At 39.8% G+C, this 7,516-nt stretch overlaps 1 non-coding gene across 1 annotated transcript; it reads left to right on the top strand.

The window, feature by feature from the left end:
* The first annotated feature begins 4,257 nt into the window (after positions 1 to 4,257).
* LOC117393291 (U4 spliceosomal RNA) lies at positions 4,258 to 4,399 on the top strand. Its single transcript, XR_004543133.1, has one exon. It is a non-coding gene; the product is annotated as a U4 spliceosomal RNA (small nuclear RNA).
* The last annotated feature ends 3,117 nt before the right edge of the window (positions 4,400 to 7,516 follow it).

Below are 7,516 nucleotides of genomic sequence, written 5' to 3'. Positions count from 1 at the left end.
TTATAATTGCAGAGGTAGTAGGGAGCAACTTAAGGAAAAATAACTAAACTAAATACAAGTATGATCACCAAAGGCAGGTCCAAACTCGGATTCTGATATGATATTTTTACTCGGAAAGTTGGAGACCAAGATTGCAATTCTAAGATAGAAGGGTGTTTGAATTTATGAAGTTGGAACTCAACTGGAATGCAGCAAGCAAATACTTGCAAGGCTAAGAATGGTTACCATGGCAACACTGCTTGGCAGACTACTGAAACAGGAGATGCGTCCTAGCAACGGAACTTGATGACATCATAAAGCTGTGATGTCACATAGCCTTATTTTACTTTTGAGCATACCAATATAGCCTATGTAGTCAGTTTAGACATTTGATCAAATACAGAGGATACACTTAAAAGCAGCATCGGAATAAGCAGAAGTAATAGAATTGACACACTATAGTATTTTTTTTCCAACAGCTTTTAATCATCTTAAAATCCAGATTTGGTTATTTCAGAGATGGATTTTGATGAGAAAAATTATACAGAAGAGTGCTGCCAATTTGCAGTAATGAAAGAGGAGAATTCTGCTTATGATTTTAATCTGGATGACCCAGAAGAGGGCCACACGTTAATATCGAAAGAGGTCCAACATCTTAAAAGAATTATCTGTGATTATAAGTCTAGAGAAGAGGAGCTTTGGGAGACAATTTCAGATTTGACGGAAGAAAAGACCAGCTTACTAGCTAAAGTCCAAGAAACTGAAAGGACAACAAGAAACAAAATCAGTCAAGTTGAGGAAAAAACAGAAGAAAATCAGGAGCTCAGAGCTGAGATTAGTAAACTTCAAGTGCAGTTAAAGTCTTTTATGGAAAAGAATGCACAATTTAACAAAGAGAAGGAAGAATATAAAAGGATGTCCATAGAAGAAAAAGAAGAGTCACAACAGGATAGACTTGCACTTGTGGCTCAAACTGAGGAGAATGCCAGACTTCAGTCAAACAAGAACAAAATGGAGGCTGAACAGTTGCATTTATTTCAGAGGCTTGAACAGATTACCTCTTTATACAGTAAGGAAGCAGAAAGAAATCTTGACCTCGAGATGCAGAATGATGAGAAAGAAGCGGATATCAAACGGCTTAAAGGCCGGCTCACCAATTTGCAACACAGAGAGGAGAGGCATTTGCAAACCATCTCAGAGTATGAGGAATATTCAACCCAGCCGAAGACATGCCTTCGGGATGAAATTCAAATTCAGTTACTTCAAGATGAAAACTCTAAGATGTCTCAGGCTATAGGTCATTTAAATGCTGAGGTAAAAAGAGCAAAGGACACAATCTATGAGCTCAACAATCAGATTCAACAAGAAACTGATAAAAACAAGGCTCTCACAAGTGAACTAAGTCGACAGGAGGAGGCACATCAGTGTCTAATGACCTTGGAAAAACAAATGTTTGATCGGGACCGTCTAGAGTTTTTAGCTCAAATCGAGGAGCTCTCAAAAAGTATTGCAACATTTCAGTCAATTAAAACCAAAACAGAAACTGAAAATGTCCTTATAAAAGCAAGGTTGGAGGAACTTACTATGTTACACTGTCATGAAGTAAAGAAAAGCAATACTTTACAGCTGAAAAATGATGAGCAAAAAGATAAAATCCAAGAACTTGCAGATTCAAGCAGCAAATGGAAGAAGGGACTCCTAATTGCAGGTGGCTGTGCATTGGCGGCTGGAGTTTATTGCAAATATGGTCCGGAATTAGGAATATCTGGGGTTTTGACAGCTTTAAATCCCTTTTCTAAACCTTCTGTTGGGACCTGGATATGAGGTGTTTTCAGATCTAACCTCACCACAGAGGGATCTGAAGCCTCTTGGATAGAAGGGGAGATTTTGGAAACCTCTGGTGATGATATTGTCCACTAATGCTTATGACTGACCTAACTGAATGACTTACTGATTACATATAAGTTTTCATCTGAGGGATGGCATTGAAAGTTGGAAAGTTTTGGTGAAATCTCTCGAAAGAAATGTTTTAGAAATGTTAGTATCTATAAGTTAGAATCTATCCTGGTCTGATCCATAGTAAAAGCCAAAAGTACAACTAGATAAAAAGTTGTAGGAGCGAATACGTTTTCCTGCTCATTCAAGCTGTGTCTTCAGTTCTGGTCAGATTGCTGGTGGACACTGCCTTATTTCTATCTGATGGGAGGCACGACCTACCCTGAAACGGAAATGGCTATTATTTACAGTTTCTTTTTTTGTAATTCTTCAGAAAAATAGCATACAGTCACAGGGCAAACCCATCCATCCATCCATTTTCTTCCGCTTATCCGGGGCCGGGTCGCGGGGGCAGCAGTCTAAGCAAGGACTCCCAGACTTCCCTCACCCCGGGACACGTCCTCCAGCTCCTCCGGTGGGACCCCAAGGCGTTCCCAGGCCAGCCGAGAGACATAGTCCCTCCAGCGTGTCCTGGGTCTTCCCCGGGACCTCCTCCCGGTGGGACATGCCCAGAACACCTCCCTTGGGAGGCGTCCAGGAGGCATCCTGAGCAGATGCCCGAGCCACCTCAACTGGTTCCTCTCGACGTGTAGGAGCAGCGGCTCTACTCCGAAACTCCTCCCGTGTGACCAAGCTCCTCACCCTATCCCTAAGGGTGCGCCCGGCCACCCTACGGAGGAAACCCATTTCAGCCGCTTGTATCCGCGACCTTGTCCCTTTCGGTCATTACCCAGAGCTCATGACCTTACGACCACAACTACGAGCAGCTGCATCGACAATAGAGGTGGAGAACATGGCCCACTCAGAGTCCATGTCCCCAGCCTCCCCCGGGATCAGGGAGAAGCTCTCCCGGAGGTGTGAGTTGAAGACCCCTCTGACCACAGGGCTCCGCCAGACGTTCCCAGCAGGACCTCACGATGCGCTTGGGCCTGCCAGGTCTGTCCTGCTTCCTCCTCCGCCAGCGGATCCAACTCACCACCAGGTGGTGATCAGTTGACAGCTCAGCCCCTCTCTTCACCCGAATGTCCAAGACACGCATACCACGTGCACCGATGGACACCCTTGTGCTCGAACATTGTGTTTGTTATGGACAAACTAGCTAGCACAGAAGTCCAATAACAAAACACCACTCGGGTTCAGATCGGGGAGGCCATTCCTCCCAATCACGCCCCTCCAAGTGTCACTGTCATTACCCACATGGGCACTGAAGTCCCCCAGGTGAAACAAGGGAGTCCCCGGTTGGTGCACTGTCTAGTACCCCTCCCAGGGACTCCAAGAAGGCCGGCTTCCAGTTCTGTTTATCTCTTAACAGCTGCACCAGTTTGCCATTTCCATCAACGAATACAACGTCTAGAATCCATCTTTCCAGTGTGTGTGGATTTCAATTCCAATCTCACACTGTTCTACCCAAAAAGGTGACAGTTTAATTCCCAATCAATGAGAGTTCACAACTGATATCAGTCAGTAAAATGTTGTTCATTTTACAGGTGACCTTTCAAGCATCTTGACCTGTTGGTCTAGGGGTTCTTGCTTCGCATGCCTGGCTTCAAATCCCAGACGGCAATCGTTGTTTGTCTTTTAAAAGCTGCGTCACTTTGCAGTTTTCCTCAACTATTCTCAGCCTGCCACAATTTTGCAAACAAATGTGGCTCGTTGGTCTAGGTCTATGATTCTCAATTTCAATCCCAGACTGTCCAACTCAAAGAACAGTGCATACACTTCCCATTAAATCACTATTCCCCCCCTGATATCACTCACTCAGTTGTTGATCATGCTACAGGGGAGTGCTTTAATGCTTGAAAAATGGAACATCTGTCAGAGTCTGTTTGGCTCCACCACATCACGTCCTACTGCAAATAAAAAATCAATATATAAAATGTTGGAAATTATGTATTATTTCACAATCAGTTGCTAGGATTAAGGTCAGGGTTACTGGTCTAAAAACAATAACTAATCCCCACCTGAAGTTGAGGTAGTGCAGCTCTCTCTTCTCATCGGCTGCAACCAGGACCCTTCTTGGGGGAAAAATGGCTCAGGTGTAGGAAAAATCAAAGACTTTTTCTGTGCTCTAATTTGTAGCTATACATTTTGTTGCTATTGCATTCAAATGGCATTGGAGCCTGTTACCAACGACTTTCAGTGTGTTATAGGCAATCATTTTTCAAAGTAGCCCTGTTCTCTCAGGCAGTGCTTGTCAAAGGTTTGCTCCGCCCCACAATTAACCTACCATGACCAGGAAGTGAGTAAAACCAAGGCCAGCGATTTTAGCTCCAAACAAACTTTAGCTTTGCGCAGTGGCAGTATCGTAGTCTATGAGGTCCATCCGAGACGCGATTATTGCTAGTTGAAAACTTTACCCAATACCCCGCCTTGACGACTTGAAAAATAGTCGGCTATGGCAATTTTTTGACAGTCTCTGAGGAGACTGGTATTTAAGTATGAAACTAAATGTGACGCACACAAAATGAGCAGTCATATTTTATGTTATTAATTATTGGATTATTTACAAAGAGACTTACTTGAGGCTCCTGTTGCTTTAAAATATACTAAATCCTTCAACTCAACTCAGACTCAAGTTCTTGAGTCTGCAAGACTCAAGAACAAACATTAGTGCAGATTACATAGTTTACATAGTTGAAATGAATATAATGATTATAATAAGAGTGAACATTACAGTACCTACAGTACCTTTAAAATGAACAGTGAGATAACATAATATAACTTGAAAATATATTTTGAATCCATCATTCCCTCCTGTTATCGAACTGTGATTTGGAAGTGCTCCTTCAGGGTTCTCGTCATCACTGCCCTCCAATAGGTACACCGGCACCCCTTTGTCCTCAGGTGCGGGTGAGATGGCAGCGGTTATTAACCTATTGATCAGGGAACGAAGACAAGGAATACAACAGCATCCACACAAGGTTAAAATAGCTACAAACACAGCAATTGATACTAGAACCGATGAGACCAGTGCTCTGTAGCGCCCAAACCCCCTTAGCCAGTCATCCCAGAAGCATATATATGATGGATTCATCATATATATATATATATATATATATATATATATATATATATATATATATATATATATATATATATATATATATATATATATATATATATATATATATATATATATATATATATATATATATAATATCTATATATATATATATATATATATATATATATATATACACACACACATATATACACAGTCTTGCTTATTTAAGATTATCCAGTTCCAATAAGGTTTTACTCCATAATGAGATAGTTTTTTGTTTTGGCTCCATGCATTTTAGCTACTGATAGTTCCATGTTGATGATATAGTGAAAGGTATTGATCCAGTGACTCGGAGTCAAGTTGTTAGATGTTTGCCAGCGAAGGGCCAGCAGTTTTTTCGCTGCTGTCAACCCTGCCAGTAAAATCTTTTTGTGAAAAAAGGACCAATTTGATAACATTGAAAAATCATTAATCAAAACGATAAGTGGGGTAAAACAAAAATCTTTAACATTTTAGCTAAATAGGAATGTACAGTTTTCCAAAATATATTGACGTCTTTACAATCCCAAAACATGTGGATAAAAGTACCAATCACATTCTCTGAACATTTATCACAATATGGAGAAGAAGTGAGCTTCATCAAGTATCTCTTTTTAGGGGTTAAATAAGTTCTATGTAAAAAGTTGAAGTGTAGTACCTGATGGTTTGGATTTTTTGATGAGTAAGTAACTGTATTCCATATTCTTTTCCAGTTGTCATTCTCCATTGCTGCATCCAAATCCTTACTCCACACGTTTTCAATTTTCAATGGTTTATAATTTGCAATCAATAATAAATGATATATTTGTGTAACAAAGCTCTTTTTTCTATTTAATATATGGTGTAATTTGTGTGTGGTAAGGGGTTCAGTCCATGGAACCCCATAGGCTTTCATGGAGGATCTCAACTGCAGGTACACAAAAAAAGAAGATGCTGGCAGGTTAAAGACAGCACGTAAATCACTAAAAGGGAAAAGCCCAGAATCACCAAACATGTCTCCTAACACATGAATCCCTTTCTCTTCCCATTGTGAAAATGCAAATGGTTTGGCCCCAGATAGTAATGAATAGTTGTGGAAAAGTGGGCTGTTCTTATGACATTTTTGTATGCTTTTAGATTCTTTTTCCACGTATCGCCAGACTGCTAGTAAATTAGTAATTATTGGGCCAAAACGAGTCTTTGCTCGTTTAAGTGGGATAGCAGAGTAAATTAGGTCCTTTAATCTATGAGGATGAACTAGATTTTCTTCTATGCATTTCCATGCAGAGTCACTCGTTGGGCAGAACCATGAAGACAGTGGACGTAAAACAAAAGACCAGTAATAGTATTTGAAATTGGGCACTGAAAGGCCTCCTGAAGATTTGTGCCGCTGTAACGTAGGTAAAGAGACACGTGGTCGGTTTCCTTTCCATAGATATTTTGAAATCAGAGAGTGAAGCCTTTCAAAATACCTGGGCGGTGGAGAGAGGGGAAGCATTGCAAAATAAAAAAGCATACGTGGTAATATATCTGTTTTAATAATAGAAATTCGAGTTTGCAAAGTAGTAGGGAAATTATCCCATCGTTGTAAGTCAAGAGTTACCTAGTTTAAAATGTTTATAAAGTTTGTAGAAGCAATTACATTTAGTGATGGATAGATTTCCACACCCAAATATTTGAAATGCTCTACTCTCGGAATTATAGACGGAAGTGATACAAGGTTGGAATATGAATTAAGAGGAAGTAAAGCCGATTTTAACCAATTTATCTTATATCCAGAATGTGAACCAAACTCTTTAAATGTCTCAAGTATATGTGGGATAGAGGTCGATGCTTTATCTATATATAATAAAATGTCGTCACAATATAGAGAGATGTAATGATTAGTATTATTAAAGCTTATAGGAAAGATAAAGTTATTTTGTCTTATTTTTTGAGCTAAGGGTTCTAAAGACGAGGCAAAAAGAAAAGGACTTAAAGGGCACCCTTGACGACATGATCTAGATATACGAAGAGAAGATGACGTAATACTTCCACTTATCACCACAGCTGAAGGATCCGTGTATAGTAATTTTACCATATTGATGAAAGTATGTCCCAGTTTAAAATGATCCATAACCATCCAGAGATACTCCCATTCAAGCTGATCAAAAGCTTTTTCAGCATCAAGAGATAAAATAACACAGTCAGATGGGAAATCAGTGGCGGCGTGGATAATATGAAGTAATCGTCTTATGTTATCAGATGCCAATCGATTTTTTGGTCACAATTAATCAATTTTGACATATATGGATCAATGCGATGAGCCAGGATTCGGGCATAAACTTTAACATCACTATTAAGAAGTGATAAAGGCCTATAATTACTACATAGAGTTTGATCTTTATTTGGTTTAGGTAAAAGAGTAATTATTGCTTGATTTGCATCATTAATGAAGGAACCTTTCTCAATTGAGGTCCAAATCATTTTTAAGAACAAAAGTCCTAAATCATTCCAAAATGTAAGATCAAATTCTGGAGG

Source organism: Periophthalmus magnuspinnatus, chromosome 24 (assembly GCF_009829125.3).
Source record: "Periophthalmus magnuspinnatus isolate fPerMag1 chromosome 24, fPerMag1.2.pri, whole genome shotgun sequence".
Taxonomy (NCBI): domain Eukaryota; kingdom Metazoa; phylum Chordata; class Actinopteri; order Gobiiformes; family Gobiidae; genus Periophthalmus; species Periophthalmus magnuspinnatus.
Note: the sequence above shows the minus strand (reverse complement) of the source record. Positions and strands in the feature narration are given on the sequence as shown.